The sequence below is a fragment of the Triturus cristatus genome, chromosome 12 (assembly GCF_964204655.1).
Source record: "Triturus cristatus chromosome 12, aTriCri1.1, whole genome shotgun sequence".
Taxonomy (NCBI): Eukaryota; Metazoa; Chordata; class Amphibia; order Caudata; family Salamandridae; genus Triturus; species Triturus cristatus.
Genome location: NC_140595.1, coordinates 805,090,594 through 805,118,138, shown reverse-complemented (window position 1 = coordinate 805,118,138; position 27,545 = coordinate 805,090,594). Strand labels below are relative to the sequence as shown.

Here is a 27,545-nt window from a genome sequence, read left to right as displayed (position 1 = left end):
AGGCAGTAACGTGTGCACTGCTACATTACTCTGTGTACTATCCATGCAGCGTTTGAATCACCTACACAGTACTGATTCATTCTTCCAATTAACCAGGTAGTACCCATGCACTCCAGCAATCCCCGTCTCACTCCCCACGCACCCCTCCAATCACCCATCCAGCACCATGTACTTATCCAATTGTACAACATATCTGAGCTGTAAGTGTTACTATAATATAAAAATTATATGTGGATATGTTTGCAGTTTTAAAATTGAATGTATTTTTATATTTATACGTGTGAATGTTTGTATACAATTATTTTACTTATATTAAATAGTTTAAAAAAATCTTTTTCTACTGATATTTTGAATAAATATTAAGACAGAATTACAATGACAAAAAAGAGCAAATGAAAAGAGAAGAAAAAAATCAAGCATATCTAAAGAAAAGAGAAAAAGAGAAATTAGATCAACTACAACATGGACCGTTAAAGAAAAACTCTTCTGGTAAGAGAGCATACAATTTGTAAAATAAGTTTTAAAGAGTCTAACAAATTCTGAAAATAAAGAAGACAAAAGAAGTACAGTGAAACAAAAGGAAAACAAAAATTTACAAAAAAGTGCAAAATTGGATTATCAGAAAACAAATATGTTGAAAGGAGGAAAAAACTATTTTTAGAGCTTCGAAAAAGATTGTATAAAAATAGAGTACTACAAAATTTGTTAAAAAAATGTAAAAAATACAAAAAGAGATCAGCATTTTACAAACAAAAAAAGGAGATTCTAAGTGTCATTGAAAAAGCATTTGAATTGAAAAGAAAATTGTTCATCTTAATTTTAAACAGATTGAAAACTTTAAATACAATAATGCAGTCTATGAAGGACAAATGTAAAAGAACAAGAATTGTAAATAGAACTAACTTTTGTAAAATATTTTCTGGGAAATGGAAGCATACTTCTAGTAGGGAACCTTTTTTTAATGAAGAAAGCTGTTTTCAACAAAATACATTAGTTCATGCAGGTGATACCTGTGGTCGTTGTTACAAACTTAAAAATGGCTGTCCAATTGAAAAAGAAAAGATTGTTCCTAGAAATATGGAAGAAGTAATAGCTGAGGAAGTTCAAGGGAGACGTACACAGGCTCCAGTGTTTACATGGGATTGTAGTAGTATTTGTAGTATACAACAGGAATCTATTGATATATTACTTAATTTCTTACGAGAATATGGGAAAAAATCTGTGAAACAGAAGATTAAGATATTACAAGGACTGGATCCTTGCAAAGTGAGAAAAAATACAGGACTGCAAGGTTACTCTCTGGCTTGTCTTTCTAGGAAAGTGTGTCAAAGTCGATTTCATCATTTAAGAATGTTAGCAGTACATCATTCTGAAATGCGGAAGTTAGTTAGAAGTTAGCTTCACTGACTCAGACTGCCGTGAGGGGAATGGCCAACACTTACCCTGTTCACTGCTCTCGCTTTGCTTCCTGCTGGGAGATCGGTGGCACGGGTGCTAGCTGTACCGCCATACCGCCGTGAGGGGAACGGCCAGGCAGAGAACCACATTCCCCAGAAGTCCCTGTGTGACGCCGGCAACCAGCGTCATCGGATGTCGTCCAAGGCCCTCATAGCCAGCGCGGCTCTCCCGCTGCGCGGGACGTGCTACACTGACTCAGACTGCCGTGAGGGTAACAGCCAACACTTACCCTTTTCACTGCTCTCGCTTTGCTTCCTGCTGGGAGATCGGTGGCACGGGCGCTAGCTGTACTGCCATACCACTGTGAGGGGAACAGCCAGGCGGAGAACCACATTCCCCAGAAGTCCCTGTGCGGTGCCGGCAACCAGCGTCATCAGAGGGCGTCCAAGGCCCTCATAGCCAGCACAGCTCTCCCGCTGCACGGGACGCACTACACTGACTCAGACTGCCATGAGTGGAATGGCCAACACTTACCCTTTTCACTGCTCTCGCTTTGCTTCCTGCTGGGAGACCGGTGGCATGGGCGATAGCTGTACCGCCATACCGCCGTGAGGGGAACGGCCAGGTGGAGAACCACATTCCCCAGAAGTCCCTGTGTGGCGCTGGCAACCAGCGTCATCGGAGGGCGTCCAAGGCCCTCATAGCCAGCGCGCCTCTACTGCTGCGCAGGACGTGCACGGGCGTGCCCGGGCGCTGCCCAGGAAAAACCCGAGCCAAGGGCGGGCCGGTCCGCGCCCGGCAGCGGCAGGAAGAGGCCGGGCCACCCCCCTGATATTGCACGCTCCAGGCAGGACTTCAGCAATTATACAAGATATCGATTTGTATGGGGGTAGGGGCGTATTTGTTATCACTCACTAGTGTCCATAAGTTATTCACACAATGAGCAAACGCAAGGCTACAGGTCCATCTGCGGGAGGGGGAGTTGCTGGGACCTTGGACACTTTTTTGATAAGAGCAGAGTCACTACTGACTCACCAGATTCAGCTGACAGAGAAAAGACTCTCGCTTGATACCCTCTCAGCCCATAAAAGGTCCTCAATGGGAGGCATAGCCATGGCCTAGTCCCCCACGGGCACTTTGCAGACTGTGGATAATCCATGTACTGCCATTTTGTCCCAGGGCACTAATGGGAGTGCAGCTCTTCCATCAGTAGGAACAGGTTTGGCCACGGTTGCACAGATTTATATTGTTAACCCAGCCCAGAAGCCCCCTGGGGACTGTAACTTTGATCACTCATCTTTATTGAGTGAAGAAATAGCAAGCCTGCCTACGGTGAATACGGAACCTATATATGTTAGCGACGAGGGTCAAGGGATATTAGGACAGTGACCCCAGGTAATACCCATGACAGTCAGTGGATACCTCCGGACCAGGAAGGGGAGATAATGTGATGCAACAAGCAAAAGAGATGGTCTCACATCTCACGCAGAGTACCCCCGGTTTACCCATTTTAGATCTTCCCCCTGCCTCAAGCCCGCTAACAGTTGTTTTAACAGGCGTCCCAGCTTACACTAACCAAAGGGAGGAACCCACGACACAATTGATTAATAAGGTGGCGCACTGGATGTGCAGAAATGTGGGGTTCAACATTAAAGACCATAGACACATCCTAATGGCAAGGAGGGTATCTTGGGTCGGTGGTAAAAGAAAAGCTTTCTCAGGGGACTGCGTGATTGTGATACTTAGGTTCCCCGAACTCGTGCGTAAAACCCTGGCCCAGAGTAGAAGGCCTTATTTACCTAATGCGGACTCAAGCATCAAAATACTTCTGCTGGGTTATTTTTACAGATATTCGGTTAACCCGAACATGCCTTATGAACATGTGGGCCGGCAGGAGGGTGAGCCTCGGCAGGCTAATATAGTGCCGATAAGTAACACCTTTGCACCACTTAGAGATCTGGACGATATTGACTGACTAATTTGGGCGGAGAAAGCAGATAGCGCTTTTAATAACGGGGTGGTTATCACAGATCAAAGATGGAGGGGCGAATACCTAGTCTGGGGACAGATGAAGATCAAGACAATTGTAATCCCCAGGTGGCAAATGACTCTGAGGTTAAGGCTATAAGTAAGCCAATTGATAGGCCGCAAAACTCTCAGGTGACTGTTAATAGAGATAGGCTAATTGGTAAAGACATAAAAATAGTCTCCTGGAATATGGCAGGCTTGTCTTCTAAATTTAAGGACCAGCAATGGCTGCTCTATATACGGTAGGTTCAGATAATTTGCCTACAAGAAACCTGGGAACCAATTAATAACAACCTCCTTCTAGAAGGATATAAAACCTTCTTTTGCCCAGCACAAAAGGCCTTGTCAGGTAGGGCTAGGGGAGGGTTGGTCATTTATGTAGATCTTACATTACAGGGAAGATGGTTGGACCTAGCATGAGGCTCAGAAGTTGCGCAGGGGTTAAAAAATGTTAATAAATGTTACAGGTTACTTTTTATTAACTTTTATAATGCTAACTCAAATGAACAGGGCTCCGCAAGTCTGTACGCACTAGATACAAGAATTAACCAGTCCCAGGTGCAAGGGCAGTTGTCTCTTCGGCTGGTTTTAGCTGGTGACTTTAACTGTCACTTGTGTCCAAATCTGAGAGCCTCGTTTGGGGATTGGACAACATGTATGCTACAGGATGGCTCACATCTGGAACATACAAAGGAGGGAAAGGAACTCAGTGGCCTTCTTGATACATATGCATTAACACACACAATGGATCTGGGCACTACAAAGCAGGACAAAACGGTTCACCCCACATTCACAGGCAGAGGCTGTGCCTCTTTTATCAATGACATTTTTGTCTCTACATCACTTAAAAACTGTGTGACTCTGTTTAGTATTGATTGTAGCGCATTCAGTGACCATAATCCTCTTGCCTTATCACTTGTTAATGGAGGCCAGGCACAGATTCCCCCCGGGGTAGGGAGGGGGGCGACCAGGGCCACTGATCAAGGAAGGAGGTTGCGCTGGAAACAGGTTGATGGAGAGGCTTTTTATGAAGCCTTTTTAAAGGAGGGCAATCTTGCTATCCAGAGGTGCTTAGACCCTGAAACGGAAGGGGTAGAATTACTGGACGCTTTCAAAGATGTTGCCCAAATAGTCGACAGTCTGTTGAGAGTCTCGGTCCGTAAGGTTAACCTGGACACCCCAAGATGGTTTGACCATCAATGTTCACCTGCTCTAAGAGAACTGAAAAATGCCTTAAAAATGTCCCCTAGAGACAGGGAGCGGGTGACCCTATGCTGGAAAAACTATAAGCTAACGGTTATGGGGCGCAAAAGCCAACTACAGACACAAGCCTGGGAAGATCTATCAGAGGCGGTGCCACTAAGGGATTCTACTGCCTTCTGGAGAATTATAAATAACCCATCCTTTCAAGAGGCTGATAAAGCAGGATTGAGTAATAACATCCTACCAGAGCAATGGTATGAGCACTTTCACAGGCTCTATAATCACACCTCATGCACGAACCAGTTGTTGGAGGACCACTGGGAACAGGTCACATCCCTTTTAAAGATTTTCACTGGGAGAGATAAAAACTGGAATTGGAGGCCTAACTAGGAATAAGGCCCCGGGCCCAGATGGGATTCCAGCCGACCTCTTTATCAGCAAAGTAGATCTTTGGGCACCAATCTTGACCAGGGTCATAAATGCAGCGGTGGACATGGTAATGCCAGTATCCTGGACCACCGCTACAATTGTCCCTATTTTAAAAAAAGGCAATAGGAACAGCCCGCAGTGTTATCGCCCGATCTCCCGTATCGATGTGTCAGCGAAGGTGTTAGGACGGGTGGTTTTAAACCGACTGATTGGGTAGACGAGCAACGCATTATAAGCGATCTACAATTTGGTTTTAGACCCAGAAAATCTACTACCGACCAATGTCTCAATCTGTATCTGATCTCAGCCAAATATTAAATAGTTAAGCAAGGAATGATGTATTTTGCATTTATGGACCTGACCGCGGCCTTCAACAGAGTCAATCGAGGGAAATTGTGGGCGATCATGGGTGGGATTGGTGTGGATCCAGGGCTCATAAACCTCCTAAAATCCTTGCATTCGCACACCACAGCAGTGGTCAGATATAGCCAGGTGGGGAATACAACAGAACCCTTTTGGTGTTCTAGTGGGGTCAGACAGGGTTGCATATTAGCTCCCTTTTTGTTCACACTATATATAAACGGTCTGGACCGCAAACTAAACATGTTACAGGTGGACACCCCTAAGATAGGTACACGGGGGATCCCTGTTCTGCTTTATGCAGATGACACGGTACTTTTAGCTCATACCCCCAAAGGCTTGCAGCTTTTAATTGATGGGTTTGTGTCATTCATGGAGAATCTGGACTTATCGCCCAACCTGGCAAAGTCATATGTAATGGAGGTGGGGAAAAAACAAGTAAATCTTATAAGTATACAATTGGATCGCATCAGTTAGGAAAGGTACAGTCTTTTTCATATCTGGGGATTTTATTTGCTCATCAATTAAATTTTAAATATCTAATAGATGAAAAGCGGCGGGTCATGACCAGTTGTACCGGGTTAGGTCGCTGGTCCCCTGAGCAGATATTAAGATTTTATAATGCTATGTGCCGTGCCAAAATTCTGTTTGGAAGCGAGGTGTGGGGCTTTACTCAGGCCACACATATGCAAACTGAAGAGAATATATATCTACGGCGTCTGCTAAAAGTATCTCAAAGCACGCCAGCCCACATTGTCCATGAAGAACTGGGTGTCTGATATATCAGTGACAGTATGGCAGTCAAACTCTTAATCTGTTGGATAAAGATCTGGGCAAACGAGGAGGCTGCTTTTAGTAGGCAGGTTATAGAAGACTGTCTCTCCCTGGATCATGGGCTAAAAATTCCCTGGCTTAAATACGTGAAGGAGACTTTGGAGAAAATTGGCTCTGTAGACCTATTTGCCAACCCCTCCAAAGTGGGTATGAAAGACAAGGCTTTGGTTAAGGACCAATTTTTTAAATATGCACTAATGCTCCTGGAAGACACAGAGCTGGTCAAGCAGTCGGTCAGGGAACACCTAGTAGTTAGGTCTGTTAGAGGCATTGAACCATACCTATCTTGCATAAACAGTGCACATGATAGATTTTTAATGACCCGTTTCAAGTTGAATCTCTTGCATCACGTTTTAACGGACCCGGCAGGGTTCACACCTTCCATAGAAATGAAGGGGCCCTGTGGCTGCGATCATAAATTTCGTCAGGACACCCTTCATTTCATTTTATTATGCCCTTTTTTCTCTTACCCCAGGAGATTTTTCCTGAGTTGAATCTTAAAGAAAGCTAGATTCAAATAGGCACGGGTGGCACTGTTATTAGGTCTCGCCTGAGACAGCGCTGTAGCGCTGCTCTTGCGAGAGCTTTTGTAAATGGGGGATCTGGAAGTGCAAATGAGTGCTTTCAGGCCTCCAAATACAGTGCATGTGCGTGGGCGCGCGCACCATTTGGCAGCCTGCACACCGTTTGCTTTCACTTTCGCAGGCAGCACGGCCGCATTGATGTGATCGCGATCGCGATCACTTTCACACAGTGCATGTGCGCCGGGAGCGCGCACCATTTGGCAGCCTGCGTGTACATTTCGCGGGCGCTTTGATGTTCTCAGTGAGCCGCGCGGCCACTGCGAACATTAAAGCGCCCGCGAAATGTACACGCCATTTGCCACCCCCTCCCTTATCCCACTTCCTGCTTGTCTTGTTTTCAGTGATACTCAGTCTTTAGCAGTCCATCAGCTCAAATCCGCGCTGCTCGAAATGGGAAATAGCTTTTGTCAGTCAGGCCCGGTTGTAGATTCCATGGCTTGGCCGAACAGAAGCAGCACATTTTTTTGCTAATGCTTTTGTGCATTTGGCTCAGTAAGGCCTGGGAATTGTGCGTTTTCACTGAAGTGTGCACATATCGTGCTAATCCCTTGCTGTATGAGCCCTGTACCTATGGCGGCACACTGACAGAAGGCTGAGGTCCCACTTCTCGCGCTGCTCAGATCTCAAAAACATGCCGGGCTTTCATCCTCGGCGCACTTCCCGTGGCCCCGTCCACATCACCCACATTCAGCAGTGGTAAACATTTTATACCAGCGCAAGCAAATTCTGTTTTACTGTGAACAGCCAAGATGCTGGAACTTTCTTTCATTATCTCTTCAAAAGCACCAGATCACACAAAGCCGTGTAATGCGGGCTGTTCGCAGCTTACTCATGAATATGCAAATTGAGGGCATGGTTGGGGGCACTTCAGAAAATCCTGTTAATATCTAGTCCGCTAGACAAATTCTTAACAAACTGCCCTTCTTATGCAAATATGGACGCGCAGAGCCGACTAAGCCCGCGATATCTGCTTAGTGCTGACACCGACTGAACTGGCGCGCGCAGTAGGTTGAGCCCATTTTCTAAGATTTTAAAAGAGTTTAGGGATAATGCACAGTCTGCTCAGAGGAGCCGCTCCCGCCCTTTCCTAATCCCACGCTCATCCAACGTGGGTGTCGTATTTTTTATTTCACTATAAAAACATTCAAAAAATTACATTAACCTGTGTTTTTAAGGCAATACTGTGCGGAACAAGAATGGCGATTTGAGAATAACAGACGTCTTTGAATTGTTGAGATCAATAAACCTTTGTCATCACGATAAGGAGATAGTTGTGTGAGTCCAGGCATGATATTTCATTGTCTGGTCTTCTTTAATGTTTTTGTGTGGACCTCTTTGTTCTTGGAAAAAGAGTTAGACTGTTGGAAACGGTTTCAAGTTTAAGACAAGGATTGTCATATTATTTAAATAAAGTTATACACTTGGGTCCTTATTATAGGTGGCCATTCAATTGCAATCCCTGCACGATTACAAATGCTGCAATGTTTATCACAACTGATAATTACCGGTTGCAATTAAGTTCGCACTCTCGGTTTACATTTTGGCAGGTCAAAACGGCCAGAACATATTAAAAAAAAACAAGCATTTGCAATGCAATAGGTCTCGCAGTTACACGAGTTAAAGCTATTGGCATTGTAAATGACAATGCCAATAGGCATTGTTATTTGCAATGTCAATAGCTCAAACTCGCGTAAATGCGAGACCTAATTCATTGCAAATGCTTGTTTTTAAAGTTGGCCCCGGATACTTTTACACTGTTTTGTACTATTAACTTCTTAAGGGCTGCATTCAGACTAAGGAACACAAGGGGCAGCGGTAACCTGTAGATTCCCTGTTATAATTACTTATCGTTTTTATGAATGTTCCCCATAACTATAGATAAATTGGTTGGATATGTGATAAGGGTAATGTAACCTTTTAATGTTTGGACAGGAACTGTATCATATGGTTTTTAAACTGATGTATTATTAAACTTTTTTTTAACTTGTACCTGTAACTGGTTTTGACAAATTTGGTTGCTTTTATGGTATTTTTATGTATCGAATAAAGTTTTCTAATAATAATAATAATAATTATACTACGTGAAAAATCCTGCATTATGTCTAAACGAAATTAATACGTCTCTTTTGCATGGTTCAGTGTTGGATGTAAAAAAAGTTTGTGATGATATAGAGTTACGTTTCTTTGCTGGTCAAGGGGAGTGTAGAGAAAGTGAGAGTTTGATAAGTGTAGGTGTTGAAGAAGAGATGGTAGATAATACTGATGTAACGTTTGAAAAAGAAATAACAAAGTTTAAAGTAGTTTCTGGTGAAATTCCCAACTATGTTTGTATTTGTTGGCGACGTACTTACTATAAAATTCAAACTAGGAATGTAGATGTGTTTTTAAAAAGTGAAAAGGAAAACAATGATAAATGGTGGGTATTTGCTGTTTATTTGTTTGTGGAAGGTCGTTTTGAGTTGGGTAGTCAACAATGTATTTGTAATTATTGTTACAATAAATTAGAAGACAACAAAATGCCAGCTAGAGCTTTTCATAATGACCTAAAATTAGTAGCTATACCTCCAGAACTTAAAGATTTAAATACATATGAGCCCATCCTTATTCAATCTGTGCACCCGTTTCAGGCTGTTGTTCGTATGGAGACTAAAACAGGTAAGCTGCCTCCAACAGATCTACAAAGAGGTTTAAAAGGAAGAGTTGTGTATTTACCTTTAGATTTTAAGAAAAATGTTGAAACTGTTGGTGTAGAAAGAGAGGAAAGTGAACCATTAGTCATTCTTGTTAATGGTGTACCTACAAAGAGTAGGAAAATATAGCAAGACTTAGTAGATGTCACCAAAGTCCAAAAGACTGCATTATATCTGGTGCAAAACAATATTTACTATAAAACTGTGAATGTAGAAGAACAAGAAATATGTTCAGAAGATGAAAACAGACATTGCAAGTAGACAAATAGAAAAAGTAGAGAAGTCCAGATAAGAAGAAATTTATGAACATTACACTATACACCCTCTATTTATTTATTAATTACATTTATAAGGCGCACAGCTACCCTATCTAGGGTTTCCCGGCGCAAATGTGTCTAGAGTCTAGACTAGGTAACTAAGCCAATTGCTGGGTAAAGAGCCAGGTCTTAAGATCACGTCGAAACTTAAGGTATGAAGCTTCATGTTTCATGTGGTTAGGAAGAGAGTTCCAGAATCTAGGTCCAAGATATGAAAAAGAGCGTCCACCCATTCTAGCCTATTTAAATCTAGGGAGTGCCAGGTTACCTAGACTGGAGGAACGCAAGACACGGTGCGGAGTGTAAGGACAAATTAGTTTGTGCAGGTATGCCGGTGCTGAGCCTTGCTTGATTTTAAAAATATGACAGAGGGCCTTAAATTTGATACGACTTCTAATGCGAAGCCAGTGAAGGTTGTGAAGGAAAGGAGAGATGGAGACTTTTCGAGGAACATGGCAAAGAAGGCGAGCTGCAGAATTTTGGACCACCTGGAGCTTATTAAAAATGTCTTTGTTGCTTCCCAGATAGAGTACATTCCTGTGGTCCAGACGGGAGATGACAAGAGCATGGACTACGGTTCTCCGAGTAGAGACGGGAAGCATCCAAATTATCTTTTGTAGCCATCTGAGTATGGAAAAACAGGTGCCAGCGGTACTAACTGCTTGTCGCCGCATGGAGAGTTGGCTATCAATAATGAACCCTAAGTTGCGGGCTTGAGCAACTGGCTGGGGAAACGGACCCATTTCTTGGGGCCAATGATGAGGGTTCCAGAGATGTTTATCTTTGCCCAAAATGATGACCTCAGTTTTATCCCTATTCAGTTTCAGGCAATTGGCATTCATCCATTCCGCAACTCGACGTAGACTGTTCTGCAAAGAGGATCCAGAAGCGTCTTTAGAAGAAGATAGAGAAAAAATAATTTGAGTGTCATCGGCATAGGAGTACAGGGTGAGGCCTGCGTCCTCAACGATGGTAGCAATGGGTCTTACATAGATGTTAAAGAGCACTGGGCTCAGAGTGGACCCCTGGGGAACTTCATATGCAGATGAACGAGAAGTGGATGAGGAGCCAGATGAGAAGACCTGAAAAGTACGATCGCTGAGGAAGGAGGTCAGCCATAAAAGGGCAGAGCCCTCCACTCCTGCTGACTGAAGAGATTTCAACAGGATGGAGTGAGACACAGTATCGAATGCTGCACTCAGGTCTAATAAAATGAGTGCTATAGTCTCACCCTGGTCTCAAAAGAAGTGATAGGAGACAGTATTGAATTGTTCCAGATGAAAAAAACTAAAGGAACTCCCATAAGTGTATGGGAAAAAAGTTTGGAAGCTCGTTGTTTTCCACAGCTGTTCCCTACTGGAAAAGGTGGACGATATGATGAACGACCTCTTCAGATTCCAGCTTCAGAATATCGTACTTTACGACTGTACTCATAAGATGCAAGTATAGACAATGTATTCCATATTTGTTCCATCTTTTATTTGAAAGTGACCTTTCTGCTCTTTCAAATGTAGTGAATCACATATTAAAAACAGGGATTCATTGTTCGGATGTTTCTGCAAAGCAATTCATGGACAAAGTTGAAGAAAGAGATGAACAATTAGAAACACAGTTAAATAATTAGATGGCATGTCAACGAGGCACTAATGAATATTGGTATCGATGTCATGGGGAACTGAAATGTATGTTAAGGAATTTAGGAACCCCTACTTGGTTTGTTACACTTAGTTGTACACATGGCAAATTCAAATATAGAGAATATTGAATTGAAGACAGCTGGAGAACTGTGTTCCCTGGCTCCTGTAAATGTGTGCAGATATTTTAATCATAGGTTTGAAGCTATGATGTCTTTCATCTGTTATAAAACAGAATCCACCTATTTGCGAAGTTATTGATTTCTTTTGGAGAAAGGAATATCAAGCTAGAGGTGCACCTCATATTTATTTGCTGTTATGGATAAAGAATGCACCAAAATTTGGAACTGACAGTGATGAGACTGTTTTGTCTTCTATTGAACAACATGTTCCTTGTACCATACCAAAAGAAAAAGCAAGAAACAACTTGAGACAGCAAGTTTTACGGTTTCAAAATCATCGATGTGGAAAATATTGTCGACAGAAATGCAAGTCAAAGGAAACATTTTACACAAAATGTCGATTTGTTTTTCCACGTCCAGTAATTTCCAAAGGAAGAGTAAACAGTTTTATTTTAGCAGTGAGGCATACTATCACTGGAAAATCACCAAAAAATACTTATAATATAAAAAGAACAGAAGAATCAATGTACTTTAATGATTACAGTCCAGTGATTTTGACGATGTGGAATGCAATTATGGACATACAATATGTTGCAGATAACTCAATTGCTTTTGCTCGCTATGTTACATCATATATTACGAAATCTGAGAAGACAGAATTGAAAGAAACGTGGGAAGACATTTCACAAGAGAAGACACTTAGCAAAAAATTATACACCTTCAGCTTGAAGATACTTTCACATCGAGAAATTGGATCCTACGAATGTTCGGATCGATTGACATCTGCAAGTTTATATTCAAATTCAAGAGGAATCATCTGGATAAGTCTAGGTCTTGCTGCGATATGAAATTGAGTTTTGAAATCTGTGCAAGAAATTGAATACTTAGCATTGAATGATCCAGAAAGTCCAGATATTCTTAAAACAAATATGTTGGATACGTACTATCCAAATAGAATTCCACACCTGGAAAAGATATGTCTATATGAAGTACTGCAACATTACAGCTTTAAAAAAAATGTTACGGAAAATATAAATGAAGGGAAATATGCTGTAATTGGATCTGAAGGATGTTTGGTAAAACATGCCAAAGTAAATCTGATTAATCACAGGAAACTAAATTGCGATACTCCAGATAAAAGGGAGTTTTTCTATTTAGCTCTTCTGCAACTCTTCAAACCTTGACAGAGTGAAATGGATTTACTTGCAGTTTTTGACAGCTATGAAGATTCTTTCAATGCATGTAAAGATAGCATTGAATGTACAATTTTTCCAAATTATCTCCAAGTGTTGAACAGAGAGATGAATCAAGAAAGTACTATTGCAGCTGAAATAGCTGGAGATAATTCAAGATAGTCAGAGTTCTCCTGCACAAAGTCAAGATCCACTAGGAGAAGCCATACTTGAAAATGAAGCAGCAATAGCAATGAGTGAAGTGGAAATGGTGATGCAACAAGCACAACAGGAAACTATTGATTTGAAAAACTTAGAAGAACAACTGAATACTGAACAGAGAGAAATATATCACCAAGTTACACAACAAATAGAACACAGACTACTGCATGAAAAGAGTGGTTGCCAATTTACATCATTTAAACCTATTCTTATGTACATGAATGGGCAAGCTGGAACAGGAAAACGTTCTTGATTAAATGTTTGTCAAGTTATCTACAGAAAACAACGGATTCACATTTATCGTGTGTTGTAACTGCTCCAACTGGATTAGCAGCACACAATATCAAAGGTATTACAATACATCGTTTACTTATGATACCAGTAAAACATGAAATAAGTTGGAATATCACAAGGTATCTGGAGAAGCTTGTTTCAAAGTTTCAAGAGTACTGAAGAAAATAAAACTTTTGATAATTGATGAGGTAAGCATGGTTTCAAACTTAATGCTTGCGTTTGTACATTTGAGAATGCAGCAGATTTTAAAAACAAATTACTATGTTTTATTTGGAAGAAAACATGTAATTGTATTTGGTGATCTACTGCAACTCACACCTGTGAAAGGCCAACCAGTTTTTAAGACCCTTCTTCATGAAGACACTAAAACATCATTGGGAAGTATTGGAAATGTCAACATTTGGAGTTATTTGGAATATAATGAACTTATTAAGAACATGCGACAAGCAAATGATGAAGATTATGGAAACATTCTTCAAAATATTAGAATTGGTGTCTTAACAAAGTATGGCAAAGAAGCTTTAGAAAGTCGGCTACTAACAAACTTGTTTCCAAATGAAAATATTGCAGAAAAGAAGTCTATAATTTGCCTCATGCCAACACTGAAAGAATGCTCTACATTCAATGGAGAACTGTTGAAACTGGAGAAACCACAGATAATGAAAATGGTAGCCACTGATTAAATAGAACATGGAAGAGTAACTATTCTTCTGTCAGAGAAATTTTAGATAAAATTAGACTCTTTGGAAAAATCAATATCTAAGACTGCTGGTTTGGAAAAGACCTTATATGTAACCCTGGGCGTAGTTCGCGAAGTAGCACTTCGCGAAGCTACGCAAAGTGCAGTTCGCACTACGCGAGCAACGCGTAGCACGTCGCGAACTGCGTAGTACCTTGTTTGCACTGTGCCAGATGTTGTTTTCAATGATTGCACAGTGCGGACAAGCAACCGGCACTGTGCAATCATTGAAAATGGCATCTTGCACAGTGCGAGCTGTAGTTTTCTGCTGCTCGAGTAGATTTTTACTCGAGCGGCAGCTTTCTCAACGCGAACTGGTAATTTTTCATCGCTAGCGGTCGCGAGCATACGCGACCACTCGCAATGAGAAACCTGACCTCCTCACGTTGGGAATCTCGCCGGGAGGTTTATTTTCCATGCTCGCGATCGCCAACTTGATGTTGCTGATCGCGAACAAGGAAAAAGTCTCGCCGGGATGTCATTTTGCTTGCTCGCGGTGACCAACTTGACGTTGAGGACCGCGAGCAAGCAAAAAATGACCGCAGCACTACGCAACACTACGCTACGCGTGTTCGCACTGTGCTACGTGCAGTTCGCGTAGTGCGAAGTAGCGCGAACTTCGCAAACTACGCGAGCGTAGCGTAGTGCTTTGCCCAGGCTTACTTATATGTATCAGTAAACTGTCGGGTAATATTACGGTGTAATTTAGATGTTGAGAAAGGTTTAGTAAATAGAGCAATGGGGAAAGTTGTTGACTTTGTTAGTTATCCAAATAGAGCTGGAATTGAATTTTTGAAGATTACAGTTGAAGAGATTGAAGAGGTGAAACAGATTGCATGTTGTGGTGTTCGTTTCTTGCTTGTAAAAGATTTGTATGTTTGTAGAAAACAGTTTCCTGTTTGTTTAGCACATGCAGTGACCATTCATAAATCTCAAGGTTTAAGTGTTGACAGTGCTTTGGTAAATATTGGAAGTTCTGTGTTTAAAGAGGTTATGGCATATGTGCATTTTCTCGAGTAAGGACATTATCTGGATTGCATTTGATTGATTTTGATGAGGAAAAAGTTAGTGCAGATGTAAATTGTGTAAAAGAGTACAATAGGTTAAGACGACTCAATGCTCCTAATTTAGGTGAATATCCAATTTATGAAAAACGTTTGATACGTCCAAAATGAAAATATGAGAAACATTCTAGTGAGGTTACAGAGACGAAAAGAACTGAAAAGAATGATGAGGCTGGAAACAAAATGGAAGTGGACATGGTTGCCAATATTTTAGGATATCAGTTAGAAAATAGTTCAGGTATCAACTGCTATGCTAATGTAATCGTGAATGTTGTGTTCAGAAAATCTACAGCATGCAATTATGGAAAATCGAGAAAAAGATTCTGGGGCATATCAACAACAACCGGCGATAATTATCGCAAAGCGCACTTAGCGCTAGGATAATTATCGCCGGCTAGCGTGGATTTTTATCGCTGAGATAGCATGCTATTAGCAACGCTTATCTCAATAGCGATAAAAATCCTCACGCTAACTGGCTAACGTGAGATTATCGCTGGAAACCCAGCGATAATCTCACGTTACCTTGTTGATAGGGACTCACAAACTTAGCCTAGATATCCACCTTCCATAGGATATCATGGCTAAGTCAGTCCTGAAGCAGGTGTTAGGAAAGTAGCGATAACAGGTGTTATCGCTACTTTTCCTGACGCTATGCTTCATAGCGTGGGGCTTGATGATAGGAGAAATATCGCTTAGCGACATTTCTCCTATCATGTCAGGTCAGGAACGCCCACTTTGCATCTCATTAGAGATGCAAAGCTGGGCGTTACAAATTCCCACGCTAAAGCAAGGTTTCACGCGTTAGCGTGACCTTGCTAATATAGCGATAAAATTATCGCCGCTTTTCGGCCGAAAACGGCCGCAAAAGCGGCGATAATTTTTTTATCGCCTTGTTCTAAATATGCCCCTCTGTTCTTTGTTCCATTATGTTTTTGAAAAGTTGAAAACTGATAAAAACGAAAATCCATACTGCTTCTAGCGTGCAGAATCTTCAGGATATATGTTCTGGTTCTTCACAATTTACACAGAATGTACAGCAAGATGCTCAGGAATTTCTTATGTTTATGCTTGCAGTATTGGATGATGAAGGAATACAAATTAAAAATCTGTTTGGACTACGTTACAGATGGGATAATACATGTGACAGCTGTTCATTTTCATCTACCACTAAAATAAACACAGAACGATTCATATATTGGACAATACCAGATTGCAAAACAGTGTCTTTCAATGAATTAGTGAAATTAGCTAATCAAGATATGGAATGTACTCAGTGCAAATCGGAAATGTTGTCAACATTATTTATAGAAAGATGTGGACAATACATCATTTTAATGCTGCAACATTGTAGAGCAGATGGAACAAAATTAGAAGCCAAGATTAAAATGTTTGTGGCAGATCAAGTGTCAATTTCAGGAAGAACTTTTAAAACAGTTGCACTAGTTTTCCACGATGGACCTACTTCAACATCTGGACACTATACTGTGTATTTAAAATGCAATAAAGGATGGACACTTTGCAATGAAGCACATTTAGAGTTCAAATGTCGGTTGCTGCACATTTAGAGTTCAAATGTCGGTTGCCTTATGAATTACCAAATTCATACCTAATATTTCTGATGCCAAAATTTTGAAAAGATGTCAACATAAATTAGTGAGTATATTTTGGATATTTTCACTACACATGATTCGGCCTATTGGGAAGATGTCGAGAATTACAGTTTGAATTATTGATTCTGTTCTTTGATATTGCATTTAGAAAATTGTGTTCAAAAGAAGGTGCTGATATATTTGATCTTTATATTATAAACAATGTTAATGAGGCTGTTCATTTGTGAAAATGTAAATAGATAGTTGAATTTGTTGTAGATATTTTGAACACAAATGTGGTTTTTTTCACAATCTTATTGATTGTATTTTTTTGCCCGCTGTCAACTGATGATCAAAATTTAAATGACTGTGTATGGTGAAATTCAATTGAATCTGAAGACAGCAAAAAAGGCAAACAGAATATGTTATGTAATTGTAAAATAATGTTGTGTTCTTAAAACTATAAAATGATATGTAATAACAGGCTTTTTTTCTTCTCTTTTACAGGTCCTACTACTAAAGTGTGAAATATTTTAAATTTACATTGCAACAAAATGAAGTGAAAAAATGTTTCAACCAGTTTTATATCTACTTCAAAACAGGTAAGATTAAGTCACCTGTGCACTACCCATGCACTGCTACAATCACCTGTGCACTACCCATACAGTTCTCAGGAGAACCAACGGACCCCTGCCCCCCTCACATCTTCCACAGGGCCACCACTGCCATCGCGCCCAAACTAGGACACACCATCAACTCCTCCCTCGCCTCCGGCATCTGCCCCGACGACTGGAAACGCACAGAGGTGAAAACCCTCCTCAAGAAACCAACAGCGGACCCTTCTGACCTAAAGAACTACCGACCTATTTCCCTCCTCCCGTTCGCAGCTAAAGTAACCGAAAGACTCGTGAACGCACAGCTAACCACCTTCATTGAAGAAAACTCCATCCTAGACACCTCCCAATCTGGATTTCGAAGTAACCACAGCACCGAGACCGCCCTCCTCGCCGCCACAGACGACATCCGCATGCTGCTCGACCAGGAACACACCACAGCCCTAATCCTCTTAGACCTCTCCGCAGCCTTCGACACTGTCTCACACCACACACTAGCCACCAGACTCCACAACGCAGGAATACAGGGGACCGCCCTCAACTGGATCCGTTCCTTCCTCTCCGGCAGAACCCAGAGGGTCCGACTCCCCCCTTTCCTCTCCAACCCCACTGACATCATCTGCAGTGTACCCCAAGGATCCTCGCTAAGCCCGACACTCTTCAACATCTACATGGCCCCCATCGCCGCCATCGTTAGACAGCATGGACTCAGCATTGTATCCTACGCTGACGACACCCAACTCATCCTCTCCCTCACCAATAACCCAGAAACCACCAGACTCAGCTTCCAGGAAGGAATGAGAGACGTAGCAGCCTGGATGAAGGACAGCTGCCTAAAGCTCAACTCCGAGAAAGCCAAGGTCCTCATTCTCGGACCCTGCACCTCTGCCTGGGACAACACCTGGTGGCCCTCCGCCCTCGGGAGCCCTCCCACCCCGACAGACCACGTTCAGAACCTCGGCATAATCCTAGACTCCTCTCTCTCCATGAACCGCCAGATCAATGCCTTCTCATCTGCCAGTTTCAACTGCCTCCGCATCCTCCGTAAGACCTACAAATGGATCCCCCCCGACTGCAGAAAAACCGTCTCCCACTCACTCATCACCAATAGACTCGACTACGGCAAAGCCCTTTACGCTGGAATAAACAAAACTCTTCTATGCAAGCTCCAAACTATCCAGAACGCTGCCGCCAGGCTCGTCCTAGGTACGCCACGCCACGAGCATATGTCCCAGCACCTTCGAGACCTCCACTGGGTACCCATCGAGAAGAGAGTCACCTACAAGCTCCTCACCCACGCCTCCGAATCCCTCAACAACATTGGACCCAAATACCTCAACGACAGAGTATGCTTCCACGCGCCCAAGATGAACCTCCGCTCCGCCTACCTCGCCCTAGCAGAGGTCACCCGTATACACAGAAGCAGATCGGGCAGAAGAGCCTTCTCTTACATCGCAGCCAAAACCTGGAACGAGCTCCCGGTCAGCATCAGACGCTCCCCAACCCTCCACACCATCAGGAAAGACCTCAAGACCTGGCTTTTCAACTGATCCAGAGCTGCTTAAACCCCCCCCCCCCCCAGTGCCTTGAGACCCTCACGGGTGAGTAGCACGCTTTACAAACCCCTGATTGATTGATTGATTAATTGATTGATTGATTCTCTAACCACCTACTCACTACAGATTCAATCCACCAGTTACCCAGGTAGTACCCATGCACTCCAGCAATCCTCCTGTCAGTACCTATGCTCTCTTCCCATCACCTATCCAGCACCATGTATTTACCCAATCACTCTGACAAAACACAAATACTTATAAAATCACCATGTACTCTTCTTGCAGCACTGTAATCATGCAGTTAGTACCCAAGTACTCATGCAATAACCTAGCCACTAACTCATGCACAAGTATAATACTCCAAGCACTACCCATACAGACATCTAACCACTTACATACTACTGATTCAGTCCTCCAATTAACCAAGTTCTACCCACGCATTCCAGGAATCCCCCTGTCACTTCCCATGAAGTCCTCCAATCACCCATCTAGCACCATGTACTTATCCAATCCTTCTGCCAATACTCAAGCACTATAATCATCCAGTCACTATATATGTACTCATGCGATGACCCAGGCACTCACACATGCACTGCTACAATCAATTGTGTACTACCCATGCAGTCCTCTAACCTATCTAGATACTGCTGATGCACTCCTCCAATTACTCAGGTAGTACCCATGCACTCCAGCAATCCCCATGTCCCTCCCCGTGCACTTCTCCACTCACCCAGCTAGTACCATTTACTTATCCAATCACTCCGTCAATACTCAAGCACTTATGAATTCACCATACATTCTCTTTGCAGTACTCTAATCATCCAATCAGTATGTATGTACTAGGGGTGGGCGGAATTAGCGAAATTCACTTTTGCAAATTATCGTGAAAATTTTCAAAATGTTCGCAAACACGCGGAAATATCGCGAAGATGCGGAAGGTTTTTCCCGCCCGTTCGCGGTATTTTCTGCGTGGTCGGGGCTCGCCAACTTACCCATGCAGTTGCACGCGGGCGCGGCCATCTTGTTTTCACTTGTCTCGCGGTGCATGATCACGAGAAGAAAGACGTGATCGCGCGACGCATGACGTTACTGCGGGATCGAACTGTCGCGAGACAGCGCAAATGGCTACCAACAATCCAACATCTCGTGGAGAACGCGACCGGATCGGGAAAACTTGTCGGCGAATGCGGGGATTCAGGTAAGGCGATCGCGCGCACGCGAGAATGTGTTCTTTTACAGCGCGAGCAAGAAACAAATTATCGCTAAGCTGCGGAATGCGGAAATTTTGACATTTTCGCGCTTTCCGCGGAAGGCAAAAATGCCAAATTATCGCAATTTCTGCAAACGGAACCGAATTTTGGCCCAGGCCTAGTCTGTACTCATACAATCACCCACACACTAACACATGTAGTGCTACAATTACATGTGCACTACCCATGTAGTCCTCTTACCATCTACACACTGCTCATTTACACGTTCATATTCCCAGGTACTAACCATGCACTCCAGCAATCACACTGTCACTCTCCATGCACTCCTCCAAACACCCATCCACTACCATGTACAAATCCAATCACTCCGTCAATACTCACGCACTTTTAAATTCACTATGCAGTCTCTTTGCAGTACTCTAATCATCCAGTCACTTCCCATGTACTCATGCAATGAACCAGGCAGTAACACTTCACAGCTACAATCACATGTGCACTATCCATGCAGTCCTTTAACCACATAGAGACCCACTCATTCACACTCTTTCAATCACTCAACCACCACTTATATACTAATGCATCACCCACATATTATTCATCCACTCATGCAATATTTCACGGATTATAGATACACTTGTACAATCATGTACACTCATACAATTACCATGCGCTCTTTGAATGAATCATCCTCAACATATATACTCCAGCAATTATGCAGACATTAGCATGCAGTTATTTCTCTTTTTAAACCAGATAATGTAGTTCTGAAAAGAACTCTTTTTTTCCTCATTTTTGTTTTTAATTTTTTTGGGGTGTTTTTTAAACTATTTTGTAACTTTTTGGGGCGTTTCTGGAAAACCGAAAAAAGCAACAGGCTAAAGTCTTAACTTTTGGAATTCTAAAATCATACCAACAAAAAAAAACATAGAAAATTAGGAGCAATGGTTCCTTGCTGCAGAACAAACAGCATCCACAGATTGTTCACCACAAAATAGAATGGTGTTGCATTTTATGCATAGCTGTTTTAAGTTTTCAAACTCCGAGCGTATGTCCGGCCCTCGAGATGATGTACTTGACGTTCCTGAAGTGCTGGGACCAGCTCCCTGGTCACCTTGTTGCATATTTTGTTGTGCGCGTTGCATCTGCTCCCGCGCAAAATGTCTTGGGTGGATTGTCTGGAGGTGCTTGTACATGCTCGACGTGCCACAAGAGTATTTTTTGTCACTACCTCTAGACAAAATCCGTGGACAAAGAGTACAACTGACCTTCCTTGCGTTGACTCTCTTTTTCCAGACGATGGATTGTGGTCTCTTTTTCGGAGGTGGTTCTTCTATCTCTTCTTCATCAGAAGCATGATCTTGTTGAGGATTGGAAGAAGCCATTTCTAACGCTTTCCAGAAAACACCCCAAAAATGTACAGACTATTTGCAAAAACACAACAGGTGCTGCAAAAACACAACAGGTGTCTCTCCTGTGAAGCTGCAGAGAGAATGACTAAAATTGGTGGGATCCTTCAACTGTTAGAATTGGAAACCTTATGAACCAATCAAATGCTGTCTATTAAAGTCAGATGGCTCCCAGTGCACCCGATACGAATTCGCGAAAATATATTTAACAATAACATAAGTTTAGTTCAAGTACAAATATATTATTTTGATAAATAGGTTTAGATAATCTCTTGCCCTCATGTATACAATAAAGTTAAATACATGTAGTTTTAAATCATCAAAAAAAATCGCAGGGGTCGGGCAGATGGCGCGATCCCATATGTATATGATGTTACGCAGGGCCAGGCACTGCGCACCCGTCGCACACTAAATGCGCACACGACACGATCCCATACGTATATGACATTAAGCCGGGCCAGGCACTGCACACCCGTCGCACACCAAATGCGCACACAACGCGATCCGATACGCATATGATGTTATGCAAGGCCAGACACCGCGCACCCATCGCACACCAAACGTGCATTCTTTACGACTTTAGCAATATTGTGGCTTGAATCCACGCAACCACCAAGATGGGTACACGATGGGTGCACGACTTCACATTTCCTAATAAAAAAATATATATTTTAGAACCCAAAAGACGTTACATAATTTTGAAAAATAAATAAATAATTAAACGACATTACAATTCCAAAATATCACAAAAAAATTAACTTAATTTACAGAAAAAAAGAAAGGTTTTGTAAATGTTAAACTTACAAATTAGCAATTAAAAAACCTTTGAAATTCACTGAAAAAACCACAGGTTTCAGGGACATTATAGTTAGACATTTTCATTTAAAAAACCTTTGAAATTCACAGAAAACCATAGGTTTCAGGTACGTTATAGTTATAAATTAGCATTTAAAAAACCTTAGAAATTCACTGAAAAAACCATAGGTTTCAGGGACGTTATAGTCAGTTGGACATTTCTCGCATACAAAACCAGTGAAATTCCCCCGTTATAGTTCAGCTAGATAACTATAACTCGTGCCACCGCAATGCCCTGCTGATGAGGTCACATATTACATCATTCATTACAAGGTCAGCGACATCACTGATGACATCACTGATGACATCTCAAATGACATCAAGGATGATGATGATGATCATCATCATCATCATCCACGTGAAAATCTGATGCACCTCCTCACACCCTAACATAACCTTTTATACCATCACTCTAAAATTCAGACTGCCATTTTTGAAACCATCGACACACCAATACCAGTTACTGCATATGCACTCACTGATTCCTAGGTCTCCAAAGATATGCATTTATTCACCCATACAATCACTCACACATACAGTCACTAATCAATACAACACTCATACACCTATACAGACACTCACACACCACCACTCATCCAGAGTTACTCACACCCCTAGTCAGTCATGCAAAGAATAAATCACACTTCCATTTATGGATCTGTACAGTTATACACACATCACATCACTTATTCAAACAGAATCACATGCATACTTACTCTCTTCTACAATCAATGATACAAGTACACACTCATCCATACAGTCACTCTCACACTCACTGACTCTCACGTAAAGTAATTTATATACTTCAACTCTCACATACACTGCCTTTTACATATGTAGTTACTTGGACATGTACCATTGAGACATCCATTCACTCACCAACACATCCATACACACACTTACACACACATACAACTGTTTCCACATGCACTCTTGAACCCATACACACCGTAAATCAACCACTCAAACATCTATGCACAGACTCACACACCTCCCACCCACCCACACACACACCCAGACACCCATACAAATACTCAGGCAACCAATCAATAACACATAAAGACACTCATGTAGCTACTGACCAACCCATGGAGCAGCTTATAAAACAACAGACAGACTGATATAGATATTCACACAGTTTAATCACTAACCCAATGCATTCAGTAAGACACATTTAATCACTCACTTATACAGTCAATCACGCACCTACTAAATCCTCCATTCACTTATACACCCACTCATTCTTCAATACACCTTGGCATATGTATAATACATATTTAAACTTTAAAGAAAAACACAGTCACTGGATGATGTCATTAGTGATGTCATTAGTGATGTCATTTGAGATGTCATAAGTGATGTCAGCAGTGATCTCACTGACCATGTCATGAATGATGTAATATGTGATGTCATCAGCAGTGCATTGCAGGGGCGAGAGCAATAGTTAGCTGAACTAACTATAACGGGGGAATTTCTCTGGCTTTGTACGAGAGAAATGTCCAACTAACTATAATGTCCCTGAAACCTATGTTTTTTAAAAACAAAAATATATCTAAATGTATATATATATATATATATATATATATATATATATATATATATATATATATATATACATATATATATATATATATCTCCACCAAAAGGCTCGCAAACTTCCTTGCAAGCATGTGCCACGCCAATCCAATTTGGTCAACAAATGTTTATTTTACTTTCAGGGCAAACAGACGACGCGTTTCGAGCTATCCAGCTCTTGGTCACATGACCATAAGTTCAAAGTTCAGATTATTTAAAGACATTTAAAGGAGATAAACAAAAGACTTGGGATTAAAAGTCATCCCCAGATAGACACAAACAAAAATTCTTTTTTTTTTGCACATAAATAATGAACAAATAATTCTAGTGATATAACGCATTTTGTGCAAAAAGATACACCATGTGATTTATCTTCGTGTAATTTATCAGTATTACGAAGTGGAGAGATGTTATTTATTTTCATCCCCTCCTCTCCTTCCTAAAGGACCCTAAGCAAAACGGTAGTGGTGACTTTGTTCAATTCGAGTAGAACAGTTAGAGAGTAAAGTACTCATTATACAAGTCCCTATATCATCTGTCGTTTGAATAAAGAGCAGACCACTCAAGGGTATAGTACCCTACTGTATACAGATTTGAGTAATCCCAATTAATTGCAAGAGAAATAAACATCCATACATGTCCCCAACAACGAAATCAAAAGAATGCAATCATAAATATGTTGATCATGAGACATTACCCAGGACCAATATATAGAAAAGGAGATCGTGATTGTAGTAAGAAACACGTAAAACTCCGTGCTCGTAGCTCTTAACGGTAGCAGTGGTGATCATGAGCTCCAAATGTTCAGTCTATGGGGAAGATATATGTATATATATATATATATATATATGCAAACACCAGGCGCATTCTCCCACTTCCAGGCAGGCGAAGAAGAAAGCACACGGACACCAATCGTGCTTCAGGAAAATTTAATCCGAACCAGCACCAACACAGCACGTCATTACGCGTTTCGGCCACAAAGTGGCCTTGATCACATGACATCACATATATATATATATATATATATATATATATATATTACCTACTGGCGGTCGCCAGTAGGTAGTTATAGTTAGGACCCTGTTTCCATAGGAAATCCGCAACATTCTATTTGGAATAACTTTGGCGCCGGTCGACGAATCCTCGCGAAATTTTCAAAATAGGTGGGGCGCTACGCTCCGCTCCTACCCTGAAAGTCTCGGGGGGATTCGTCAAGCAGGGGCCGAGAAAAAAGGGGGGTCCCAAAACGCGTTTTCCCCATGCATTTTTCCATAGGACCTTTAGACACAGCTACAGCCCGAACGGCTGAACAGAATTACTTGAAAGTTGGCAGAGAGGTAGCCATAAGGTCAAGGAAGTGCCTTTTGCAGGTCTGGTGTAAATCTGTTCAGTATTTCCTGAGAAAATAGCATTTAAAAGCATATATATATGTGGGCGGAGCCTAACCACACATCTCATCCTGAGATCTGATTGGCTGTCAGCACTTCATCCAAGAAGTGTTGGCAGCCATCTTGGGACCAATATACATGATAGCACCTCATTAAAAAGCATTGCAGTTAATAGAAGGTTTTAAGACTTTAGTTACATTATAAATCATTTGTTGATGGTACCATACTCATTTTAGGAATTGTGGTATGTTCTAAGGTGATTTCACCATGTGAAAAAGCCTTCTGCTGGGATATCATGATTGAGAGAAAAATATTTTCTCATGCTTTTACCACAGAGGTTTGGAAGGTGATCTATAGGCTAAACTGAGAGCTTATTTTCTGTAAATTCACATTATCTTTCTCAGTCATGTGAGAATGAAGACTGACATTCTCAGTAAAACATGTACATCCAACAAGGGCAGAGACTGTCAGTTGATACCTTTGTGTTCTACTGCAGCTTCCCAGAGTGTTCCAAAGAACTACTAGAGCGCTAACAGTCCTACTTATGATAAACGTATGGCACACCTGAAGCCATCTTGCTTGGATTAAAGTGGTAACTCTTAAAACATTTAATTTAAAAAGGAACAAAATGAGGGGGTTCATTTTTCCATAAAAAGTATGATTAGTGTTGCAGAAAGAAAAATTAGGGCACATTTTGAGTGACTTCTCAAATCCTCTTCTATTTCATTAAAAAATTCTGACATGCAGACTGAAACATGCACTTTCAATACCAGCAGCAGTTTTCCCTGGTGAGCAGTAGCTTTACTACAGTGATCTAATGAGCAAAAAGAGTGCTAACATTCTGAATTTATGGCAAATGTGTGACACATCTGAATGCCTTCTTGATGGAATCAAAGTAAAAAACTGAAAGTATTTCCTACTGAGGAGACTGCAGTAAATGAGGAAATTAGGAAACTTCATAACAAATAAGTCTCCCAAGATGGCCACCAGAGACAAAAGAGCCCAAATGTAGCCCAAATATCACCCAGATGTAGCCCAAGTATAGCCCAATGACAGAATGTCCCAGGATGTTCTTAAAAACAACTAGAGCGCTTACTGTCTTCATTATGACAAAAGTAAGGCACACCTGAAGCCATCTTGATTGGAATAAACTGGTAACACTTAAAACATTTAATTTAAAAAGGAACACAATGAGGAGGTTCATTTTGCCATAGAAATTATGATTAATGCTGAAGAAAGAAAATGAGGGCACATTTTGAGTGACTTCTCAAATCCTCTTCTATTTCATTAAAAAATTCTGACATGCAGACTGAAACATGCACTTTTAATACCAGGAGCAGACTTCCATGGTGCAGTAGTTTTACTACAGTGATCTAATGAGCAACTAGAGTGCTAACATTCAGAATTTATGGCAAATGTGTGACATATCTGAATACCTTCATGATGGAATCAAAGTAAAAAACTGAAAGCATTTCCTACTGAGGAGACTGCAGTACATGAGGAAATTAGGAAACTTCATAACAAATAAATCTCCCAAGATGGCCACCGGAGACAAAAGAGCCCAAATGTAGCCCAAAATCACCCAGATGTAGCCCAAATATAGCCCAATGACAGAAGTGTGCAAAACACTTATTATTTTGTGTTTTTGCAGTGTTATATAGTGCAGACTTGTCAGGTATTGGAGTGCTTTACATGAGCATTGGTTACATCACACAAGAACAAATTCATTTTGGTTGTAGACATGGGGAGACTAAGTGATTTGACCAGAATCAGAGAATGTCGAGCTGAAGCAGAAACTTCAACCTGGTTCCCCAGTTGCAAAGTCTGCAGTTCTGGAAGTAACACCACATCCTCTCCCCTAAGTGCAACATTTAATCAAGTGGTCAACTGGATAAAAAAACATAAAGATAACAAATAATTTAAAAGTGCTTTGTCGCTATTTGAAAACTCAGAAAATATGTCCTTATTTTAGTCTTTTAGAGCACTAACCATAATTTTGATGCCAATAAGACCCTCTCATATATGTAATTTCTAAAGGAAATGCTCTAGGTATTACAGTTTTGATTACATCAAGATGATGTCAGGCGTTCCACACTTTTGTAATAAATATAGAATGTTAGCAATCTAGTTGTTCATTAGGATACTGTTGAGAGGCAGAGGCCAGGGGCACGGACTCTGAAAATTGAAGGCAGGTAGGAGGGTGCAAAGGCAACAATTTAACCACACTGAGCAGGCAGGAAGGGCCGTGGAAGCACAACAGA

The 27,545-nt window shown here is 41.4% G+C and overlaps 1 protein-coding gene across 2 annotated transcripts in view; it reads left to right on the top strand.

Annotated features, from left to right (window-relative positions):
* The window catches only part of LOC146782913 (N-acetyllactosaminide beta-1,3-N-acetylglucosaminyltransferase 4-like), a 231,286-nt gene that overhangs the window by 86,494 nt on the left and 117,247 nt on the right, over nucleotides 1–27,545 (top strand). The window contains exon 2 of one of the 2 annotated variants that reach the window (XM_085637673.1): nucleotides 17,187–17,281. The exons of the other annotated variant lie outside the window; for it this stretch is intronic. The gene's annotated coding sequence lies outside the window, so the exon portion shown is untranslated. The remainder of the gene's footprint in view (nucleotides 1–17,186; nucleotides 17,282–27,545) is intronic. 2 annotated transcript variants of the gene reach the window in all.